The sequence below is a fragment of the Dromiciops gliroides genome, chromosome 6, assembly GCF_019393635.1.
Source record: "Dromiciops gliroides isolate mDroGli1 chromosome 6, mDroGli1.pri, whole genome shotgun sequence".
NCBI lineage: Eukaryota > Metazoa > Chordata > Mammalia > Microbiotheria > Microbiotheriidae > Dromiciops > Dromiciops gliroides.
In genome coordinates this window covers 173,048,605-173,073,655 of record NC_057866.1, presented here as the reverse complement: position 1 = coordinate 173,073,655, position 25,051 = coordinate 173,048,605, and the positions used below count along the sequence as shown (strand labels likewise).

The window sequence follows — 25,051 nt, the reverse complement described above, 5'->3', positions numbered from 1 at the left end:
CGCTTCTCCCAAGCTTGCATAGACTTTGGCCTAACCATTAATCTTTTTTTTTTTTTTAGTGAGGCAGTTGGGGTTAAGTGACTTGCCCAGGGTCACACAGCTAGTAAGTGTTAAGTGTCTGAGGCCGGATTTGAACTCAGGTACTCCTGACTCCTGACTCTATCCACTGCGCCACCTAGCTGTCCCAACCATTAATCTTAAAAAGACAAAGTCATGTGTCAGAGTTCTATGTTGCTTCCATTGATACACATCAGTAGCTACCAGTTGGATGTCGTAAGCCAATTCTTGTATCTTGGTTCTCTTGTCAGTGACAATTTGTCACTTGATTCTGAGATCAATTAGAGGACTGGGAAAGCTACTTCAAGCATGGCTAAGCTTGCCAAGCATGTCTGGGCAAACAGTAAACTGACAAGACTAACCAAATTTGCCATCTATAGAGCATGCGTCCTGAGTACCTTACTGTATGGCAGCGAAACATGGACTACAGATACTAGACAAGAGAAGAAATTTAACAGCTTCCACATGCACTGCCTTTGTCATATCCTTGGCATATCTTAGTCAGATAGGATCACCAACACAGAAGTGCTCCAATTCGAGCAACTTCTGAGCATCTCCATGCTACTGAAACAAAGATAGCTGCACTGGCTGGGTCATGTGCACCACATGCAAGACGGGCGCATTCCTAAAGACCTACTCTATGGCGAGTTAGCCTCAGGCCAAAGACCTGCTGGACGCCCCCAGCTTCGCTACAGATGCCTTTGTAGGATCACAGCTGTCCCCATCTATGCCTTGTTGTTTGAAATTGTGCTTCAGTGTTTTCCAAAAATAAATAATATCAGCTGTTCAGTGATGAACTAAAGTGGGGAAATCATAGTTGAGGTGGGTAGAACATTCTTGTTTCTGACTCTTCTCACCCATAGGCCTAAATTGGTTCTTTTCCATTACAGTGTTTTGTGTATGGTCTTATTATCAAAAAAGTTTCTCATTGATGGCATTTCTTTTTAGCTTGTTCACTGCAGATGTTTTTTGTCCTTTTAAGATTTTATTTGAAAGAGAAGACAGGTGTTGGGAGGGGAGAAGGAAAGACTATGATCTACAAAAGTCTGAAGTATAGCCTCAAGAATAACATGGTGTGAGAGGAAATAGCATTATGAGTCTTGCACGGAAAAACCTAGGGTTCTACCTTTTATCATTTCTTGATTGTGATTGGGTATATGCCAATGATTTACAATTTTATATGTATACACACACATACACAAACATATATAATTTAATTTAATTTATTATTTTTTTGCAGGGCAGTGAGGGTTTAGTGACTTGCCCAGGGTCACACAGCTAGAAAGTGTCAAGTGTCCTGGGGCCAGATTTGAACTCAGGTCTTCCTAAATCCAGGACCAGTGCTTTATCCACTACACCACTTAGCTGCCCATACAATTATATTTATAGCAAACTTCTCTCCTACTTTGCTCTCCAAAATCCATATAACCTATTTATTCAAGAACGTTAAGATTCCATCCAAGTCATACATATGCCTCTTGTTCCAATATTGGCTTTATTTTGTTCTTAATCATTATGAAACATTAGAACTAAAAAATTGAGGAAGTTTGTGTTATAATTCACCTTTACATGGTTTTCAATAAGATGGCATTATTTTATCTTAATCCAGATAGAGTGACTAAGTAAGAAATGCATTCATAAGCATTGAGAATCATTATTACCAAAGATAATTAGTGACCAAAGATGGTAGAAATAACAATTGAGATTCATTAGTGTTTTAAGAGTTGACATGAGTTGACATACATTATATTATTTCTTTAGATCTTCACAACAAAACTGATATGTAAGTACTATAGATATTATGCCCCTTTGTTCTGCCTTTTGAATCTCACTATACCTTTAGCTATCTTTAGATTGTTAAATTCATAAATAAATGAAAGGACCCTGCTAAGGAGGCCTTTTCTTTTATGATAAGCACAACTGTTGGGTTTCTTTTTTTGTTTGTTTGTTTTTGCCTGCTTTCCTGACCTCCTGCCTTTGCCATGATTTTCAGATCAAATCCTTCTTGAGATGAATCGTTGGTTAAAATTTCCAAACCAGTTTCTACTCCTGTAATTCATTTCCTTTTTATTACCAATATTTATTGTAGGTCTTCCAGCATTCCTCTCCCTAAGCTCATTAAATTTTGGCTTCTTGGTATGGAAGTAGCAGCTGCCACTATAAAACAGGACTGTTCATAGAAAGGCAAAGGATCATGCAGTTTTCCTTCCCACATATACCAGACAGTGCTCACAGTTGAACAAAGTATGTGAAATTGTTATTATGTTCAGCCAGTGCTTTCTCAACTTGTGTACTCACATGGTTTAGTATCTTGAAAGTCTCAGCTTTAATCTTTGAATTGTCTTATTGCTTTTCATTTTTTCTTTGTACATATTCTTTAAAGACATTTTAAAACTCAAAAAAATGCTCAGTAACATACTTATTATAACAGGAATACAATGAATAGTATATGCAGTAAATTGTTTTTAATATGTAGTTGTTGACTCGTGAGATTACATGATCAGATGCTAATAAAACTAAGTTCTTAATCTTGTTGGTTTTTAAACATTCACTACTTAATCTTACAACCCTATTAAATTTGGCTTATGTTATCTTCTGAAGAGCTTACTTACCTTGTTTGTCTTCTCTAAAAATGTTTAGTTTATTGAGTCACATGGAAGATAGACTTTGTAGTATCAAGCAAATTTAAAAAAAATAAGGATTCTGAGAGCCAGTCACAGAGCACAATTAAGACAATTTCAGCAGCTTATAGTTAAAACAAAATACCTAGGGGGAATCCTTTGAAGATGAGAAGGTGAAAATAAGATTTATGCCCATCGTTGTACACCGATTTATGATGGTAGCCAGAGTGTGGCAGAGTAGAGAATAAGAATGTATTGGATTTGAAGTTAGAGGCCCTGAATTCAACCTGGGTGATATTGTTTGTCATTTCTCCCAGAATCTCTGTTTTCGTTATTGTAAAATGAGGTGTGAGGGAAGAGAGGAAAGCACAACAGAGAGGAGTTAAATATCCTCAAATAATCTCTAAGATCTAAGATCAATTCTGGTCCTAGAGTCTGTGATCCAAAATTACTTGTAGGCTTGTGATTTTATACTTGAGGAGTAAAGGAATTTTCAGTCCATTTCATCTTTCCTTTATCCTATATCCTGAATTTAAGGACGGAACATAAATGATATAAGAAGAAAATATTGCCCTAGTCATGCAGGTAGAACCAGGAATGCCATTGGCTCTCTAGCTTTAAGCCTACTTGATTCTAGTGAACCTACTTGAATACACCATGATCTAGGTGATCATAGATAAATTGGCTCATTTTAATTTTTAATTTCAATTTCTCAGTCAATAGAACAGGCTTCTTAATACTTTTTTCATATATGATGAATAAGACAGTGTTTTCTGTAAAACTTGTGATTTTTAGTGGGAGCAGGTTTGTAAATGTCAATGACCGCTGCCATTTAATTCATGAAGCTATAAAGATATATTTTGGGGTATTCATCATTGAATTAGTGGTGTTCCAGCCCACAAATTTTGGGGAGGGAGCATCCATTGCTGAAAATGCCATCAGATTAAACTTTAGAAAAATTTTTTTTTTCCCTTCAGAGGAAAAACTTTAGACTTTGTTGATTGAAATCTCTAAATCAGGGCAGTGTAAGCAGAAATTATCTAAGGTGTTTTGATTGTTTTGATGTAGCCTGGCACCTTCTAGAAAAATTTCTTTGGTACAAGCCTGAAGTCATTTTGACTTAACAATAAGAGTGTTTTCACTTTAAAATAGATTTTGTTTTTTAGCCTATTGTATATATTCAAAGTATAAGAAAATAATAGCAACTCAGTCAGTGTCCAAAGCAAAGAAGGGACTCTAATATGCATGTTTCACCATGTGGATCAAATGTTACCATGTACTTAAAAGTGTTTTGTAAATCATAAAGCATTATAAAAATGCCAGTGACTGTTATAAGACCTTGATCATTATTGTTTGTTCCTCTGGTAGATTGTGTGACAATAAAAGTACATGGGCATACTTTTTTATTCAAAAAAATCACACTATGTATAATCTAGCAAAAAGATTTCATTAGTATAGTTCAACCATAAGAGGTATTTATTGTTAGAACTTATATCCAATATTATCAGTGTCCTGTTAATATATGAGAACACAAAGATAAAATGTCATTATTTCAAAAAATGTAAAGAATGTGAGATGCTATTATTAAAAAAAAAAAAAACCAAAACCCTTTCTACAAGGCAACTGATAATTTCCTAAAATAAGAGTCATGTATTTTCATTAGCTTTCTTTCCAATCAATGATCTTGGAGGTTTGTTATTTTCTTCCTATCAAATGAACATGTGTTCTAATGTAATGTTTCTTCTAGTTTTTTGATGCTTTACAAATAAGCTACTCTGCAAGATAAAACAACAATCAAATGAAACCTTTATATTGAGATGGTGGGAGTTAATAGAAGTTTAGTGAACTCTAAGTAACTTGTAAATAAATGGCATGAAATTGACCTAAAAGAATGAGTGATTTTATATGAAAATCCTAATTTGTTGTATTTCAAAGATCTGCTTCCATTGGTAAGGGCTATCAACTTTAGTGGACATTTTTCATTGATTTCTGTAGACTGAGAGATTCCTCACCTGCTGTCCAAACTATTAATGGGATTTTCTGAACTGAGTCAAGTTGACCAAACATAGTCCAGAACTAGGTTTTATAGAAAATAACATATTCTAAAAGGTTAACCCTTCATTTACTGACTAACGAGCAGGGCCAAACATGAATATGTTACCAAAGTTAATTCCTATGTAGAATGCATTACTAAAGGAAATTATGTAAATTATAGCCATAATTACACTGATTATTTCTATATTGTGTTACTAGAGAAGAATATGGAATCTGCAGGTACACAAGCTGGGGAAAAAAACAACAAAACAAACTATGGGGAATAGAGTCTTGGGGGATTGAATAGATGTGGCTACTTTCTAGTCTGCCTCTAATAAAGTATAATTCTGATAACTTATAAATAGATTAATGTATCTTAAATGATACCTTTAGATGAAAAGGCAATTTATCACAGAAGGCAATTTATCAAATGATTCTTATAAACCTGGGATTTTGTTGATGATAGCAGTGGTAGGATCACTAGAAAATAGGAACACTGATGGGGATATTTTAAGAAGTGTCAACCAAGCATTTTATTTATTTATTTATTTTTTTTGTGGAGCAGTGGGGGTTAAGTGACTTGCCCAGGGTCACACAGCTAGTAAGTGTCAAGTGTCTGAGGCCGGATTTGAACTCAGGTACTCCTGAATCCAGGGCCGGTGCTTTATCCACTGCGCCACCTAGCTGCCCCTCAACCAAGCATTTTTAAAAGCAACTCATGGTGGATTTTTTCCTTCCTACCTTTTTTTGAACCACTGTAAGAATAAACAGCTCTTCCAAACTCTACTTGAGTTTAAGGATTCATTTCTTGAATGGATCAAGCTAAGATTTTCTGTTTTTAATCTGAAGTGCTACTTTCATTCTAATCTGTTGATGTTTTGAAATTTTGCTTTGTTATTCAGTTCTATGTTCTCTCTCATTCTGACTGCCTATCATTACATGCTTTGTGAACTCTGAAACATTTCTAAATTTTACTTTTTATTCTGGTTAAAAATGTTCAGTCTTCCTTTCAAACATTAGTGACCATGATCCCAAACTTACTCAAATGAGAGATATTCAATGACTTCATTCATGAGGCCATTCCTGATTTGACACCAAATAGACATTTCCACTAGAATGCTTCAGGGGGAGCAGTGTGGCATAGCAGATGAAATGTATTTAAAGTCAGATTGAATTCAAATACCACCTTGTACACTTTATAGATTTATAACGACAGGTATGGAGGTTAGTCATTGTAAGCTTTCAGAGCCTCCACTACTTCATTTGTTAAAAAGGGAATTTAATATCTATAAGCCCCAATACACTGGGTTATGAAGCCCAAATAGGATAATGGATTAAAATTCTTTCCAAACTTTAAAGCATTTGTTGAATGTCAATATCATTCATGCCCTTAATTGATTTCTTAATGTTTTCTATATAATAAGCAATACTATTTCTTTTTCCATTTAGTTAAAGGGAGTAGGTTTCATTTTCTCTAAGTTATATTCATAATGAATCATGAACAGAGAAAGGCCACAGTCACTACCTTGTTCTGGGCATGGGTTGGAGAAATGAGCTTTTCTTTGCTGGAGAATAAAAATCTGAATGTTCAGATAAACAGAGTGAATATTTTTAAAAAATAAACTGGGAATATTATTGAAAAATAGTAAAACTTTAAATTTAAAATACTTTGAAGCTTAATAACATCATGAACAAACAAGCAAAAGAAAGACCCATTAAATTCCATATGATATTTGTATAGTGACCAAAATTTTAATTCTGAAAAAGAGATAGCTAATGCAATATTAAATAGCCAGACTGGCCTAGTGGAGGGAGACCTAAACCCAGAATTTAGAAGATCTCTGTTTAAGTATCACTTCTTGAACTAGCTGATTGAGTGACTTTGGGTAAATCACTTAATCTTTCAGTGCCCCAGGCAACTGTAAAATGTTAAATTGCAGAGAAGGTACTGATCTGCATTGAGAGAAGCAGGTTCTTTATTAGTCATTTCCTAAAGTAGTGAAATTACACGATCCAGTTTGGAAAAAAAAAACAACTTTGTAGATCATGTTAAAACCACTTCTGCTTTTTCTGAGTGTCTAACATTAGGTGGTTATTGAAAGCATCTCCTTCCACAGACCCATTTGGTCAGCATTAAAAATATGTTTGTGTTGCTTTGGCTACATACCAACTCGCAAAGAGCTGCCTACCAGATGAATGCTTGGTCACAGAAACATGTAAAGGTATTCAGTTGAACAAAGATTTACAAAGTGCCTACTGTGTGTGGTGCTGGTCCCAGCATTTTTGATAAAAAGACAAATACAAAATTGTCCTTGCCCCCAGGGAATTTACATTGAAGAAGTGGGAGTGCTAACAATTGTGAGAAATCAGAGAAGGCTTTGTAGGGGATTGATCCTTGTAGGAGATAAGTATTTTGAGAGTTGGAGATGAAAAGGAAACACATTCTTGGCTCAGAAAATTATATGGCTTGTATGAATGCCATGGAGGTGAGATAGGAAGGTTTAAATTTGGAGAACAATTGATAGTCTGGTTTGGTTGGAATGCAGAATTTGTGAACAGAAGAAATATGAAATAAATCTGGAAGGGTAGGTGGAAACCAGATTGTAGAAGATCTTAAATGCCATGCTAAGGTGTCTTTTTCTGTAAATAATGAAAAACAAATACAGGTTTTTGAGCAGGGAAGTGACATGATCATATGGATGCCTTAGGAAGATTATTTTAGCACATGTGTGGCAGATGGATTGGAGAGACAAGGGACTGAAATTATGGAAAGCAATGTGGAATCTTTTTCAGTAGTCCAGAAGAGATGAGATGAAGACCTGCACTAAGTTACTATTTGTGTAAGGGATAAGAAGGGGATGAATTCAAGGTATGTTGTAGAGGTAGAATGGATAAGCCCTGGCAAGTGACAAGGAGAGAGAAAAGCGAAAGATAATTCCAGTGTTATGAACCTGGGGAACTGAGAAGAAAGTGGTTCCCTCAAACAATCTACTAAGACAACAAGATGTGTATAAAAATATTTACAAAGTTATAATCGACATATTAGGTTATTAATTCACCCTCATCAGGGGTTAAGGAGACAGTGACCGTGACTCAAATTTGGGTTTAATTCCATACATTTCTTTACATTACATAGGATATAGCCTTTACTAAATTTCTTGAATCCACTCATCTTGGCCACAGGAGGATGTTTGCTGTTACTGGCTTTGATAGTTAAAGTTAAGAATAAGTGCTCATAAAAAGAAATTATTTTTTGTTATGAATGAGAAAAAAAATCTCCATCCAGTGCAGCTTTTGGTGGGCTAACTTATGGTCCCCAAAATGCATAACTTTTTTTTTAATCATTTCCTAATTGTCAGCCACATAAGCGTATAAGGCTTTTTTTATGTCTACTTAAATTCATGGTCTCCTGAGTTCCCATTTTCTTTATGTATGTAGCAGGTGCTGAACTATAACCTTCTCTTTATATAAAGTCCATATTTTCTGTTAAATTTAACACTAGTATTTAAATCTTTACATAGATTACCTTGCTTCCTTTCTGCTAGGACCTATAATCTCAGCCCTGTATTTAGCATAAAAAGGGATGAGTTGACTAGATTTGAGAGGGAGACAAAGAGGTACCTAGTGCATAGTATCACCTACACCTGTTGGATTTTATCCTTTGATAATTGTCTTCTACTTATTTCTCTGTAATACTTAACTAGCATCACACTTAACTATCAATATATACTAGATTTACTATCTTTTGAATGCAGAAAATGCTACCATTTAAAAAATGTGCTTCTCTCTTACTTGATAGAGATGTAATGATGTAATGTAATGATATATCAATAGCGTTATCTGTAGATATACACATACACACATATGCACACACACATACACAGTGTTCCAAAAGTCTTAGTGTATTTTAAGCTTAAGTTTGATATGCTATGTGTATATATCTATAAGCACTGCCATAAAATTACTAAACAGGACTCTGGGACCTAGCTAGTAAGACTGATAGAAAGATAAGTCAATAGTAGTAAATAACACTGAAAATAATTTTGGAGCTGTTTTGGAAGGCTATCAATGATCAGTAATTTCCTATTTATCTAGCTCCAAGATAGAGATAAACTAGATAACCCAAACTCTTCATATAGTTCCACCCCTCCTATCCCTATACTGGTCTTTTAGCAGAAACCAAATGATGAAATCATTGATAATCACTAGAATATCAATCTCTAGATTGATATGTATGTAGCAGTTTAGTCTCTTCTAATTAGTAGTCATAAAAAGATTTTCATATTATTTTATCAAAGAATAGCTTGTTTCTAAAATCATACTTTTCAAAGAAGAGAAATTGCTAGTATAGGCAAAATATTATTCAAAGAAGTTTAAAGGAAGCAGATATATTTGTTTAACACTCTAAAGAAGAAACTTTCAATCCCCAAGGATTCTTTTAAATCAAGGTTTTGGTCATCTTCTTCTACAGATATGGAAGTGTTTATACAGTTCTCATGGCTTTTTAAGCTTCTCTGGGATAGAAAAACCTTGTAGAATATGAAATTACATAACAGTGAAAGGAACTTTTTTTTTAAGAAGCTTAAACATAATTCACCACATGTCCCAACAACTTGATTGCTGTTTAATACTTTTCACTTAAGTGACAGATTGTAAACTCCCAGATTGTAAACTCCTTGAGGGCAGGAACTACCTATTTACCTCCTTTTGTGTCCCCAGTGGTTAGCATAGTAGGTACACCAGCACAAAGTAGGTACTTGATAAATATTTCTAATTGAGGGATTGTTCACAATGGCATGAGTTCACTTTTTTGGCTTCTTTGCATCCCCAACAGACAGACAGTTTCTGGCATACAGTGGTACATGCTTAATAAATATTCATTTATTAAACGAACAGAATGACCTATTTTCTATACTTCTGAACAAAAGACAGGTTTGCAATATTGCTTCAAGTGTTCTCTGAAAATTAAACTTCATCAGCTTAGTCAAAATAATAACCCTAGGACCAAGTCGTATTTTTTTTTCTCCCTCAGTTCCTTTAAGTGTCAATTCCTATAAGATGCTAGCGTTTTATATTAGTAAATGAAGAAGTTACATTTTAGCACTGTGTATAAAAATGTTTCTTATAGAAAAACATTGTTTTCCAATGTATAATGCTTAATGTTTTTAGTTTATATATAACATGTAAGTGATATAGCAAATTCTTCTTGTTTAATAAGAGAAAGAGTACAGCTGATTCATTTCCTCTCTTCCTTCTTGAGAGCAGGAAACTTGTAAATATATCTTTTCAGCATGGATGAGAATCATACCCTTCTGGCAATTATGCCTATTTTATGGGTGATATTTTCTCTACAGAAGTCATTTGTTCTTGCTTTCAGAACATGGCTTGCACATTGCTTTCTCTATTTGAACTGGCAACAATGTATGAAAAGGGTCAGTCCTACATACAAAAAGCTTGCTGGTTCTGTAGCAATCAGCCCTGCCTTTCTCAAAGATAGGAGGTTCTAATGATCCTATGCTATGGGTTACTCATGTCATAAATTCCTTCCCCACCACCCAAACTGGCTATAATAAATATAGTTCTTTGTTCTGTGGAGTCCCTTTATCTTTCAAAAGGGTACTATCATATAGTACTTAAAATAGTACTTTCAGACTTTGCTTATCAGTTCTTTAGCTCAAGATTATAGGTTTTATAAGAGAAAATTCTTTAAGGAGTTAAGGAGCTGTCCTTTCCTTTAAACTCTTGCCTTAATGACCTAAACTAGAAAGAGAAAGTCTGAAATATTCGTTTAAAAATAGAATTCTTTGCTAGAGAATAATAGAGGCTATTTTGACCAAATAGACCAAATGGTGAGAGACTGCATGGAATGTAATACATGGAGGGTTAGTTTTGGTGGCAGAAAAGAACTGAGTTCAAACCCTGCCTCAAATACTAGCTAGCTATGTTACTTTGGACCAGTCAGTAACTCCTCAGTGCCTTTGCAGCTAAGATTATAAATTGTAGAGTTGCCAGGCTGTATCAGTGAAGGGAATTGCACATTAGAGGTTTCCTACACAGATGAAAACAAAGATCTTTATTCAGACCAAAACAGCAGACTGATAAGCATCTATCTCAAAATATTCCAAACGAATTATGTCCCATTTTCTACCTTACTATATCCTATCCATTTGTGACATGGCTTTTTATAATTGATGCTCCTGAGGCTTTGTACTTTGGGGATACAGTTATTCTGTAAGCCCTACAGACCATATTTTACATTTTTTAAATTAAAAGGTTCTTCAAATATTAAAGAATCAAGACATCTATTGTTTAAAGAGCCAAGTGGTTATTTGTAGATTGGAGGGCAAAAGTAGAAATGCATCAGGGAATCTATTAAAGAGAATAGATGGGTCTAATCATAAGCTTGCATGTGTTTGGGATGCATCATCCTAGTTCTGTGTTGTTTTTTCTATCTTGGGAAAACAATTTCACTTTTACCCAGTATTTAGTTCAGGCCACAAAACTGCCAGATGTTTTACCAAAATAATTCTAATTTTAACCATCTTATTGTGAAAGAAAGGTCTCTTGTACACTCACTTGTCAACAAGTAACTAGACTGACCAAAATAAGTATGTCTATGCAAAGCAGACTCTGAGAGGGAGTTTTGTTTTTGTTCTTAAATTTGTTTGTTCTTCAATAACTAGCTTTGATCACAAAAGAAATGGTAGGAAGATTCTACTCCCAGAATTTGATGTTGCTCAGACCCAATTTGAAAGGTTGCCTAAAGCTTTATTATAGCGTTCTCAGGAATATATTGCAATAATTTCTGTTCTAGGTTTCAGTTAATGGTGCCCATATGACACAGGAATAGGATACTGCAAGAGGCTGAAATCTCTTTACATGTCACAAATATATTCCTAATTATGTCTACTCAAGGAAATGACCTTGAGATAGTAGCTCTTTTCTAGGAATCAGTCCAAGTATCACCCTTTGGCTCTACCAAATCAAGGTTCTTCCTTGAAAATATCACCTTATAAACCTGACATCTTTTTCTTAAGCACTTCAGTGGCTCTTTCCCTTTCAATAATTTGGAAAGAGAAGTCATCTTCAATCACTTAAAAAAATCATAAGACATCTCAATCTCTGCTTTCCCACAAATTTAATATAGACGCTACCACTTTTAGGAGGCTTATCCAAATCAGCAAGTTACATCAACAATTAAAAACAGAGTTGATTTTGACCCTACTTGTCATCAATTAATTTCAGCAGCAGTAAGGAAGAATCTCATAAATTCTAAGGAATCTAGGCTTCAGAAGAAGTTTACTAACTGTTCTTAGAGTTTCTAGAATACCTACAAACAAACCTAATATAAGGAGGTTTAACAAACCTAAGAATACCTTGGTGTCATGCTACTTACTTTTGGTCATTTAAGAAGGTTGAGAATTGTTTGACTTTAAGATACTGATTAAAGTTTAGCTGATGGCTAGGGGGGGCAGTGGATAGAGTACCAGCCCTGAATTCAGAAGGACCTTAGTTCAAATTCAGCCTCAGACACTTGACACTTACTAGCTGTGTGTGACCCTGGGCAAGTCACTTAACCCCAATTGCCTCACCAAAAAAAAAAAAAAAAGTTTAGCTGATGGCTTACAAGAGAGAATCACCAGAAAAAATTTGTCCTCATGGTATCTTGCTAGGATCAGTGAGAATTTTCTAGGATGGCTTTCAGGTATGGGTCCACTTGGAAACAGTATGTCTGTCATTCAAGAATCATTAATAGGTTGTCCACAATGTTATCAGATTTTTGACTAACGTAACTCATAAAGAACATCTGTTAAAGGTGAAATATTCCTTAATGGAAGGAGGACCCATATTGATCCTTGAATTAAATTAATAAATTAAACAAATGATGTATTAAAAACCCACAACATTCTAGGTAGGTACTAATGTTCAAGGATAGAAACAAAATAGCTCCTGTTCTTAAGGAACTTAAGGATGGTGAAATATTTAGGCAATTATGTACTGTAAAAAAAAGAGGAAAAGAGAATGTATTAGATGATTTTTTTGGGGGGGGGGGAGGAAGCAATTGGGATTGGTGACTTGCCCAGCATCACAGAGTTTGTAACTTTCTGAGGCCAGATATGACCTGACTCTTAGGCTGGTGCTGAGACATCCGATGATAATTGCCTAAGCCAAATTATCTGTGACTTTATATTGGAAGACTTGCTGATAGGATGGATATCATATGTTCAAAGGAAAGGAAGTTTAATTTTACTTTACCATTTCTATCATGGTATAATTTCTTGAACACCAAAAATAAAAAAATGTTCTTCTTCTTGCTTGGTCCAGTATTTCAACTTTATTTTCCCATTACATGGCAGTATTTGCATTAAGGAATTATTTAGGGCTGTGAATATAAGGCACTTTAAAAATGTAAATTTATGGGCTGGCAAGGAGAGGTGATTGATATTTACAAGTAAAATACATATTAATTTAGAAACTGGAAAGATCACTTTTTTTTCTAAAGTAACAAATTTAGTCATATTGAGTAAAATAAATCTCAAGTATAATTACACAAATTAATCAGCCTTTGAATCGATTCTGAATGTTCATATGGTTATCAGCATCATCTACTGTCATTATCACCAAAGTATCCTTTATCTTTTGGAAAATGTCAGAAAGATGAATTATTTGATTTTTTCCTTTATCAAAAACAGGTGAGGAATCAATACTAATCAGATAATCTATTGTCAGTTTATAATAAATTGTCTGGAAGTGAATAACTCTTCAGTGAAGATGTCTGTGCTCTTGACTTGGGACACTATTCAGGTTCACCTTCATTAGCACCAGAATAGCTGGGGTTAGCCTATCTTCAGAAGATCCATTTCCCTCTTGGTGAAATGGACAGCCATGGACTTTCTGTACTTCTACTTTATGTGCCTGTGGAGAACATAAGGTTTTGATGAATAATGAAATGGTGTGGGTTTGAAAAACCGGAGATATCCATGAAAATTGAGTTCTAGAAGTCTCCAGAGCCCCTTTGACTTACTGTTTGGAAGAAGAAACTAGTTTTTTTTCTCCTTGAATATGGAACACAACTGAGAACATCACAGAACTTCAAAAAAAAAATGACATGCAACAGTCTGCTAAAGTAGAAAAACAAAGTTTAGCCATCATCTCACCTATTGTTAAAGTACTGTTTTTGTACAAGATGGTTGGGGAGTTGGGAGGAACAAGAATCTGGGAAGACTGAAGAGTCACAGGAACATATCCTACAAGCTAATGCTCTTTCTTGATTTTTTTTCTATGCCAGCCAAGACCCCCCCTCCCTAAATGATTAGAAAAATTAAAAAAGAAAGAAAAAGAAAAAAATGATGAAGTTAATTTGATTCAATTAATCAATTTTTGTGCAATTTCTCATGTCTTTTCAATAATTCCAATTGGCTACTTCCAAAGACTGAAATGAGGATTCTGAACCACCTAAAGTAGGATTTGAGGTCACCAAAAGTCTCAATTGTACTATCTCCGTCTACTGGCAGGGAGGAACTATACCCAAGCATCTGGACTGGCATAGAAAATAGAAGAAAGAACATTTAAAAGGTAAGCAAAGTCTTTAAAATTATTTTGAAGTTTAAAATCTGATTTTTAGAAAAAGTGTTTTAAAGTGCTATGGAGACACCCTTCTTCACATAGGGAAACAGCATTCATTTTTTATTAAAGTTAGCATGTGAATTAAAACAAAGGTATGTCAGTTTGTCAAAGTCTTTGATGAAGTTGAAATGGGTAAACTTGAATAAATTTGTAATGTAATTCAATCTTTTTTACACATTCGTGCTTTCAATTTATGACTCTCAATAATTTATACCCTGTTCATTGGAATCTCTAAAATTTAGATTTGTTAAAAATAATTTGCTTTTTCTTGCAAATACTTTTGATTAATGTTTTAGAGACATTCAAAATCTTATTATTTCAAAGAAGAGTGGCATATTCCTCTTTGTTCTTTAGATTTTCTTTTGATGATGTGCTTGTTTCTTTTTTCAAAAAGATGTGTATTTGGAGTCAACTTAGTGTGAGTGGTTTTCTTGACAAATGTATATGCTAAAAAGAAGCAAGAGTAGTATTTTTAATATATACCATTATGTGTGTGAGAGATCTTTATTAGTGGTACTGATTAACTTTAAATGAAATGTAGAAACATGAAACCATTTTTGATCCACCAAAAGAGAAACACAATTGATGATCTACTATGTAATGGTGCTTTGTGTTCTCCAAAATAAAAAAAAATGCTAAATATTTTACATTAATCTATGTCTAAAACTGCCTCTGCAAGTTTAGGCATAAGATTCTATAGTTTATCAAGCTCCCTTCAGAAGGTGCAGGCTATTATAGGGACTGACAGTAAGTGGCAAGTGACTGGTTATGTAGTTGTCAGACAATACCATTTTGATTGTTTACATAAAAATACCAAAACAAACCATGAGCAGTGGTAAATTTCTTCTAAATAGTCCGAGTCTATAAGAGGATGACATTGTGTCCCTCTCTGTATTTAGGGGAAAGACTAGACCCATTCCTGGAGGGGGTATGAGGATAGCTGTCTTAAGAACAAAATTAGATTTCTTTGACAAAAGGTTTTGAGGATAAGACCTTTGTGAATGCCCCCTTCCAGTTCAAGGAGGGTCATGTTTCTTCACTTGCTGATGTTTGCTTATACTCATCTAAGCAATTCAAATACCACAAAAGAGGGCTATCCAGAGTTTCCTGGCTACAGGAACTAATTCCTACAACCTGCAAATGAAGAGGCTATTTCCCCAAAGTAAATAATAAAACTGTATTATGGGGAAAAAAATAAAAGCTACCCTCCTACAAATGTAGCTTCTCTCAAATCCCCAGGTTATTCAGGCTTAATCCACATTGCAAACCAGATCTTCAACTTGAAACTCTTTTGCTTTGGAGGGGGGGCATCCCCCATCCCCTCCCCCCCACCCCCCCTCAATTGTTCAAGACTCTATACTGTCCTTTTAAACTGTAAGACTCTTGACTTCAAACTGGTGTCTGCTGAGTACTCTTCATGTAAGACATAATTCATCCTATCTAGAGAGACACAGACTTGTACTGCCCATGTGCTTTCTCTTTCTCAGTCCCATTATCAGTCATGCAGGTAGATAAAACAATATGTTCTGTGGAAAACCAAACCAAAACACAACAACAACAACAACAAAAACCAAACTTCATATACTTTCTGATGGCATAAATAGGTCTAGTGGACTATATGATAATTGCCTTTGTTTTGAGAAAATCAATCAATTTCTTTCCATAAACTGGAAATATTTATAAATACTTTTATTTTCTGAGAAACTTCACACATGTATGCTATGTAACTTTAGAAGTGGAGTGGGAACAGAAGACCATATGATGTATATTGCCTGCAAGATAGTACTATATTGCACATAGGCACTGCGTAGAAGCTAGCCATTATGTTATTGTTGTTGTTATTATTATTATTGTCATGGGGAAATGGGTGGTAGGGGTATCTTTAAAGAATTTACTCTTTAAAGAATTACTCTTTAAATTCTTTATTCTTTAAAGAATTACTCACTCTCTCACACAAATCCAATTAAAATAAAATAGTCTTTTATTGAGGTGCTAAAGGGCCAAGAGAGAAGTCAGACTTTTCTTGAGGGGAGAACATGGCTTGGAGATCATATGATTCTCTGAAATGGATTTTTCCTTGATAAAAGAAAGGAAAAAGCTTTTATAGATGGTAGATGGGGTGGACAGATGGGGTGACCACCTGACAATGGAAAGTTCTCTTTGGTGGTGGGGAAAGGCTTGAATGTGACTTCTGGAGTTATCTCTGTCCCCTGGGGTTGATCAAGCAGGAGCCACCAAGCCTAATGGGCTTATCTCCCTTACTTCTCAAGGTGTGCCTGTCCTTTAGTTTAGTGGACCATTTTAAATTTTAATAATCCCAAATTCCTTGATATGTCCCAACCTATTATTGTTGTTGTTGTTGTTGTTATTATTATTTTATTTTTATTATACCAGAAATTTGTGAATCACTATTCTGATATCACAGTTTTGTAAGGAAGAGTAATCATTTAGTAGATATAAGAAAGATCCTGTCTGAATAGCAAGTTTGTGAAAATATTACTATAAAAATTCAAGTTATATGAATAACCAAATATGCTGTAGAAATTAATAAATGCTAATACTTTTGTTTCATTTTGTTTTTGTACTGAACCTATTTCATTGGTATAAGCAACACCAGTTGAGGAAATTTCCTTTACCTGGTGCAAATTTGCACAGGCTTGACAATTTATGGTCAAACAGAGTTGCTTATTCCAGAGAAGTTGTGAGCATCTGTGATTCTTAACAAGAGACTGCAAAGAAGTTTAGGGGCTGGACTGAGAAAAAAAGTTCAAAAAGTATTAGCTTTTATAAGGACATGGTGATAAGTATTGTAGCTGGGATTTCATAGGTACATGGAACTGGGAGTGTACACTGGCACCCTGTGTACAATTTATAATCTTAATTGTTTAAAGCACTGATGAGTTAAATAATTTGCCCATCACCACACAGCCAATATGTGTCACAGGCAGTACTTGAACCTAGGTTTTTCTATCTACAAAGCCAATGGTCTATCTATGACTCCATGTTGCCTTTAGAAGAGAAGTATAAGTTACTCCTTGATTTCTATGCTCTTGTTTTTTTCTGTGTCTTTGGTCATTCAATATGTCATTCACTTGTACTTATTGTATAGTGTTTTAGCTTTAGTGTTTGGCTCTGTAATTTCATTGGTGTTTGGAACTCTGGGGGTCGAAACTTCTCTCTTCCAATACTCATGACAACTGTTTTTAGAGATTTCCTTTCAGGTTCAGAGATATTATGGGTCAGAGTTAAACTCAAACTTATGTCTTTCCAATTCCTAAGTCCAACTCTTCATCCCTGACAACTTGCTGTTTCCCTCTATGCAGTGTATGTGTACATCTTTAAAACAGTGGCTAAACAAATGGGGCTATTTTATTTACATTTTTCAATAATACTGTGGGCTGAATGGAATGATGAGAATTGGAAATCAGAGTTGTGTGTGCATATGCATATATATGCATATATACATACATATATGCACATTTACATAGATACACACCCACTCAAGATTTTGTCTGAAGAATTTTAAATAGTTACAAAATGGGTGGAGAACATTGAATTCATCTTGTCTTATCCACAAAAAGTGTAGAGTTTAGGTTGATCTTAAGGAAAACTTCTTTAGGTTCTTTTACTGACAAGACATTTAAGCCTCTTAATAGATATGTCAGTATTGTATTTGGATCTTGAATGTGTTTGACATTTCTGAGAAACTTTAGAGTTATAAGAATATGATCAATTATTGCAAATCTCTTTTAAAAACTTGTAAAATAAATATGATGAAAAAATGGGCATCCATAAAAATAGGCGAAATGCTATTTGAGACTAGACTGCCTTTTCATCAATTATTAATCTCACCATTTAATTAAGAATTTTGATAGTTTCATAGACTGTCCTTTATATAAAATTAACCATCTGTCACATTTTCATGTTTCTTCTATAATTGTTTTGAAAATGCATATATTCAAACTCATATTCCTTTGTGAATTAAATACTATTTTAAATGTGTTGAATAGCAGAATTGAAGGAAACCGATCATAAAATTTTCAAATAGAATTCCTTTATTATATGAATAAACATTCTTACAGTCGTCCCCCCCCCCCCCCCCCCCCCGCCAAATTTCTTTTGGACATTTTAATTGTTTCTAATGCAAGACATACCTGTAAGTAATTTAAAATAGAAGTAGTTGTATTCGGACACTATTGGGTCTATTTACCCTGTACCTTCCTACTTGGAATCATTCAATTCCAAATTTAGAATTTTTAAACTTAGAGACATTTTCTGTGATTTATCCATTGAGAGTTAAGTTGTTTGTTTCACCTTATATTAAAAATCTTGTTCATTTCTCAGGAATCCATTCCCAGCAATAGCAAATCATAGTTTAAAAATGGTTTTACCAAATAACCAAAGGATGAAATTATATAACTGTTGTATAGTTCCCTTAAGGCATAATTAACCAAATTTTGGCAGTGTTTTTATAGCTTTGCTACTTTCTGGTGGTATTTTCAGCACCAAAAGTGTTTTATTGGTATTCCTTCATTGCTAGTCTTAGCTTTTACTGAGACCTTGCCCAGACATGCCTAGACATGCCCATAAACAATTTTACCCACTGTCAAAGGATTAAAAACATCTTGCATTATTATCATGTTAAATCAACTTTTGCCAAATGGGAATAAAATCACTCTGTAAAAGAAAACAAAACAAGAAATCATCTTTTTTAGGCTAACCTATAACAATTTAGTTTTTTTTTCTCCATGAAAAAAAATTGCATTATTTAGTATGATTACAAAGAATGATATGGGAGGGACGAGACAGTGATGGTGTTCTGCAGCCCATCCTCCTTGGTGTGAAGGCCAAGACTGTAAAGTAGGGCAGATGTAATATTACCATTTTACAGAGAAGAAAACTGAGACAGAAAGAGTTTATGAAATGAATTTCCTAAGGTTATCTGATGATTTAAAGGCAGAAACAGGACCAAAAGCCAGGAGCCAGGTGTCCCTTTTCCTACTCAAGGGGCCCCCCCCTCCCCCCTGCCCCCACTATCTTACCTTTTAAGTGTATAAAAGTGGAAAAGTGAATAAAATGATCTTAAAATATGAGATTTAAAACTGGAAGGATTTTTATGTGAGTGCACATTTGGTATTTTAAGATAATTTTTGCTATTTAAAAAGAGGTTTTTTTGTTTTAATAGGCTTTAATGCTTTCAATCAAAACCATTTATAAATTTGTGTGTCCCTAGTAAATGAGATAATGAATTTAAGTTAGGGGAAACAGACAACATGTTTCATTGTCCAGAGTTTGGAGTCAGACTTGAGTTTAGTTTCTCAACTTAACATTTATTACCTGTGTAACTTTGGAAAATGTTCTTAATGTTTCTAGTATAGTAAATTTCTCCCTCAGTTTTCTTTTCTATCAAATCAAGGACTAGATGAGTTCTAAGAATTTTTCTAGTTCTAAATCTGTGATCCCAGGCTTTGGTGAAATGAGGAAGAAGGGAAAGTCTAAAATGTATATCATTACCAAGTCACATAGTTTCTGCTGGTTTTAATAATACATGTCAAAGGTACATGCATCATACATGAAATAGAATTTCACACTACCCTACCCAGTTGGAAGAATTGTTATTGGAAGAATGATCTGCTTAGCAGAGAATTTTTAACCCCAGTTAAGTACATGTAACTGTTGCGACAGTCATCCTGAAGGTATATATCCTCAATCTTTGGAATTATAGTTTTTCAGTTTACTAATACTTCTTAAAATATATTTTTAAATTTGATTAAAATTCCCTATGGGCTAAGTTTTACTATCCCCATCTTGCATTATCTTCATTTTATAGATCAGGAAACTGAGGTTGACCGAGTTCAAATTATTTGTCAAGGGTCACACAGCTATTAAGAGTGAGTCAAAAGTCAAAATTGGATTTTCCTAATCCCAAATCCATTATTTGTCTATTATCCAACGTAGCTGCCTTTTGTTTGTTTTTTTGTTTTTTGTTTTGTTTTGTTTTGTTTTTTTCGTGGGGCAGTGAGGCTTAAGTGCCATGCCCAGGATCACACAGCTAGTAAGTGTCTGAAGCCGGATTTGAATTTAGGTTCTCCTGAATCCAGGGCCAGTGCTTTATCCACTACACCACCTAGCTGCCCCCTGTAGCTGCCTTTTTATCTGTGATTTACCTCCTCAGTAAAATACAGTATCAACAAAGACTTGTATTTTACAGTTTACAAAGCATTTTTACAGGTATGATATTTGATCCTTTTCATAGTTCTAGTTTGTTCCCCCATACTCCAACTAATTAATGCCCACTTTGTTTCATGGTCTTCCCTATCACAACAATGCAGAAATAAGTTTTAAAATTAAAAAACAAAACAAAACAAAAACTTCATGCATATTGTAATGAATTGTCTCCTAGCTCAATGTTATTTCACATTGGTAATTTAGAAGTAACATATAAAAAGAGAAATGTTATTCATATTAATAGTAAATATAACCACCTCTTAATTAGTGGTATGTTGTGGGTTATAGGATCACAAAAGCTCAGAATTGGAAGGACTTTATCAGTCATCATTCCAGGTCATACCTGAGAAGGAATCCTGTCTGCAACATCTCAAATAAATGGATATCTAGCTTTCAGGGAATGGGAACCTACTGATGGAGTCAGTATTGTAGATTCACATAATTTGCTGTTTGGAAGGGACATCAGCCATGATCTGGTTCAATGCAAACACTCCCCAAAAAGGGACACCATCCAAATACTTTCTGAAGACTTTTATCACCTATGGAGATGCCCATTCCACTTTTGGATCACTATATTACAAAATTGTGTTTTGTTTTATTTTCCCCCATATAAAAAACTAAAAAAAAAAAAATCAATTTCCACCTTCTTTTGTTCTTAGTTCTTCCTACTAGAACCAAGAACAAGTATAAGTCTCTTATATGACAGCTATAAAGGTGATGGATATCATGCTCATCATGTCAATCAGTCAAATATTCATTAAACATCTTCTGTATGCTAGGCAAAAAGAAGTCCCTCCTATTAAGGAGTTTGCAGTCGGATGATGGAGACAATGTGCAAACAATCATGTACAAAAACTATAGGGAGAGGTGGGGAGAGAGGTGAGAGGAAAGGCGAATAAAGGAGGGTGAAGGAAAGAGAGAAGTGGGGAGGGAAGGAGGAAGGGGGAAGGGAAAGGGAAGGAATAGGGAGGGGAGGGGAGGATATCATTTGTTTGTAGTTGTTTGCATGTGCTATCTCCCCATTAGACTCTGTGTATGCATTAAGGCTTCTCATAGAAGGTAGAATTTTAGCTAGCTATCTTCTGTCCAGACTATACCTTCTTAGTTCCTTTAAATGATCCTCATATTGAATGGATTCAAGGCCTTTAACCATATCGATTACTTTGCTTCAGACTAGCATTTGTCAATGATCTTCTTAAGATAATACCACTCAATTGAAGACAAGATTCCAAGAGAGAGTGGGACTCTCACATCCTTTTCTTTAGTGAAGCCAGTAGTGATCACGTTAACTCCTCACTATTAACTCATACTGAAATTCAAACCACTTTGGACCCACAGTTTTCTTCCTCCTTTCTGGCTGCCAGCTTTTAGGTCATTTTACTGTTTAATAATACCACCACTATCTAGTCTCTTGTTTTCCTCTCATTTTTTTAGAAACTAGACAATATAAAAAGGAAAAATGGTACATTGAAAGAAGAAAACATTTTAGAGTATTTTAATTTGTCATGCTAAACGTGTGTGTGTGTGTGTGAGAGAGATAGACTGAAGACATCTGGGTGGGATTAGATTACATAATGAGCCAACTAGCAAAAACATGACCTGTTTTAATACACTGATTATGTTTTAGAGTAGTAATCTCTTGAGGAACAAGCAAAATAATAGTTCAATTAAATAATTCACAGCTATGGCCTTTAGCAGTTCAGTTATAACTTTAAAAAGTTGGTGCTTAAGTTAATAAAAATGAAAGCAAAAGGTCCCAATTTTGTCCAATATACTACTGACCTTTGCCCCATTTTGCCCCTCCCCCATTTTTTTTTTTTTATTACATCCCTAGTTGTTACACACAAGACTTTGACAGTCATCTGTAAATCATATGTGTGTCCTGGTAAAACCCACAGAGCATTTTGCATGAATCTTTTGTGAACAGCAATTCCACTTTAGAGAACATTTATAATTTCTTTACCACAAATAAGACATGGATTTTCAGCCTTTAAATTACATTTAATTACAGTCTAATGGATTCAGAATTAGAAAGAAAAGGGATATAGTAAACACGATTTAAGTATATGCATTCCAGCCATCAACCTTTAACTCAAGATACAAAAATAGAATCAAGAGCCTTTAATAACACTGCAATTTACTAAACAGTAGGTGAAAGAGTAAACCTTGCTGTGTTTGTAAATAGATAGCCATAGGCATTTAGGTATTCATTATAACAAGAAAACAAAAGCTTAAATATGAAATCACATAAAATCTTCCTAGGGCAAGGTGAGGGGCACTTGTCCTGAAAAACAGTTCATTAATTTCTATGATGAGACTGTTTGCTTAATTCTTTGTCATACAATCATACTTTCTGAAATATTTAGATTTTTGGAATAGGTGTTCCACAGCAATATTTTCCATAATGCTAAATTTCTCCAATAATTTGATTTTTTAGTGACATGGGGATGGCACTGGGATACATCTTTTTCTGAAAGAAGGCTTTTTGGGATGAGTCAGATTTACAATTTAAGTGCTCATGATGTCCTCTGTCTTAATATATTTTCTCTTTGGGGATGTAGGAAGGACACTGGGAGTAACTCTAATTGTATTTTCTTTACGCTTAAGTTCTTCTTTGGTAATAGATTAATAGGTATATTTATTCTTTCAGGTGTTATTTAGACTAATGTAGCAGTACCATGGAATCCAGAAATTTTTAAAGCTTACAAGATTAGATATCACTTTGTCAAACTATTCATTTCATAGCTGAGGAAATTGAAGTTGTGTTCACATATTAATAAGCTTGGAATAATTTAGTTCTCCTAAATTTTCATATGATATTCTTTCAACAATACCTCATTAATCAAATATCTAGAAAGAAATAATATGCCTCAGAAGTTACCTAAGTTAATACCTTAGTCTATAAGAAGAATAAAGTAGTTATTTGCTTTGAATTTTTAACTTTGCTCTATTTAGGAAATTCTTTACTAACAATGCTATAACTTTAATGTATATTATAAGCCAAATAGTCCTTTTAATTAATTACATCTAAAATAATTTGAGAAATGTATACGCTCCCCCACAACCTCCCCCCCCCCATTTAAAGTTGGTTTTTGTGAATAATCAAGATTTATTAAATTGAAGTATGATGATTATTACTGAGAAAGACCTCTGAAATTATTGGTAAGAAAGGAGAAACTTGGAATTAGAAGCTGTTTTTAATCAGAATGGATAGATAAAAACTATTACTTGACTACAAGGAGAAGGGGCATGCTTCATCAAGGGAAATGGGGAAACAGAAGAAATTAATATGATCAGATGAAAGGGGAGACAGTCATAAGTTTGAAAAATATGGTGGGTATGAGAGAGAGAGGGAAAAATGAAGGAATTACACACATACACACACACACGTATACTCCTATGCATCCCTACACATACATGGTCTTATATGACTTGGGACAAAGTATCATCAGAAGTCTAGCTTTTTGATAGGCTTAACTGCTAGATCCCCATATTTGAGATTAAAGATTTCATTTTTAATGTGAATAAAGGAATGGATGATATTCCAAACACAGTGGTCTACACTGCTTCTTGCATTTTATTTCAGGATACAATTATACCATACAAGTATATGTGTACAAAGGTGGGGGTCAAGAAGGTATAGTATGTGTGTATATGTATCTGTATGTGTGTGTGTGTGTGTGTGTGTGTGTGTGTGTGTGTGTACATTATACCCCGGCATAGTTTTAATGTGTATAAAGTCTTGTATCATTTATAGCTGACCTGCAAAATTAAAACTTTGCAATCCACCTAGAAATTTGAGAAAGCAGCATGTTAGAATGTGTAAAGAATGCTAGTTCTTTATTTAGAAGATCTGAATTCAAATCTTATTTTTCATGGTTACAGCTTGTGTGATTTGGGACATATTACTTAACTGGTTTCAGTTTCCCCATTTGCAAAATGAGGTGGGGTGGTGGTAGACTACATGACTTCTGATGTCCCTTCTCCTACATATCTGGTTTTATTATTATGCATTTGATAAATCCTGGAAATTATAGTTTTTGATTCAATGATTCTAATTTGAGTCCTTAAGAGTTTGAAAAAATAGCTCTTGTTTTATGAGTAATAGTGGAATAGGAAAATAAGTTCATATGCCTCTCAAAATAAATATAAATAGCTATCACACCTATATTCCAATAGGTATGTACATATTTATCATTTAATCTATATTTAAATATATGTGTATATTTATATTCAGTTTAGGTTTTTAAAAACCATGTCTAAAACTAATTGAAATAAATGTTCGATTAGAACCAACGAATATTTCTTGAGTAAGTATATTTTAATGATATTTCCAGAGGCAGGGTACTATAGGGATAGAAAACAAGATTTGGAAACTAGTCAACCTGGGCTCAAGCCTTGTCCCTGTCATGGTAGCTGTGTGATTGTGGGTGAGTCATTTAAATTCTTAGACACCCAAGTGTGTGTCTCTGAGACTATGAGTT

The 25,051-nt window shown here is 34.3% G+C and overlaps 1 protein-coding gene across 1 annotated transcript in view; it reads left to right on the top strand.

Annotated features, from left to right (window-relative positions):
* PDGFC (platelet derived growth factor C) overlaps window positions 1-25,051 on the top strand; it is a 237,388-nt gene that overhangs the window by 109,448 nt on the left and 102,889 nt on the right. The gene's annotated exons all lie outside the window — the stretch shown is intronic.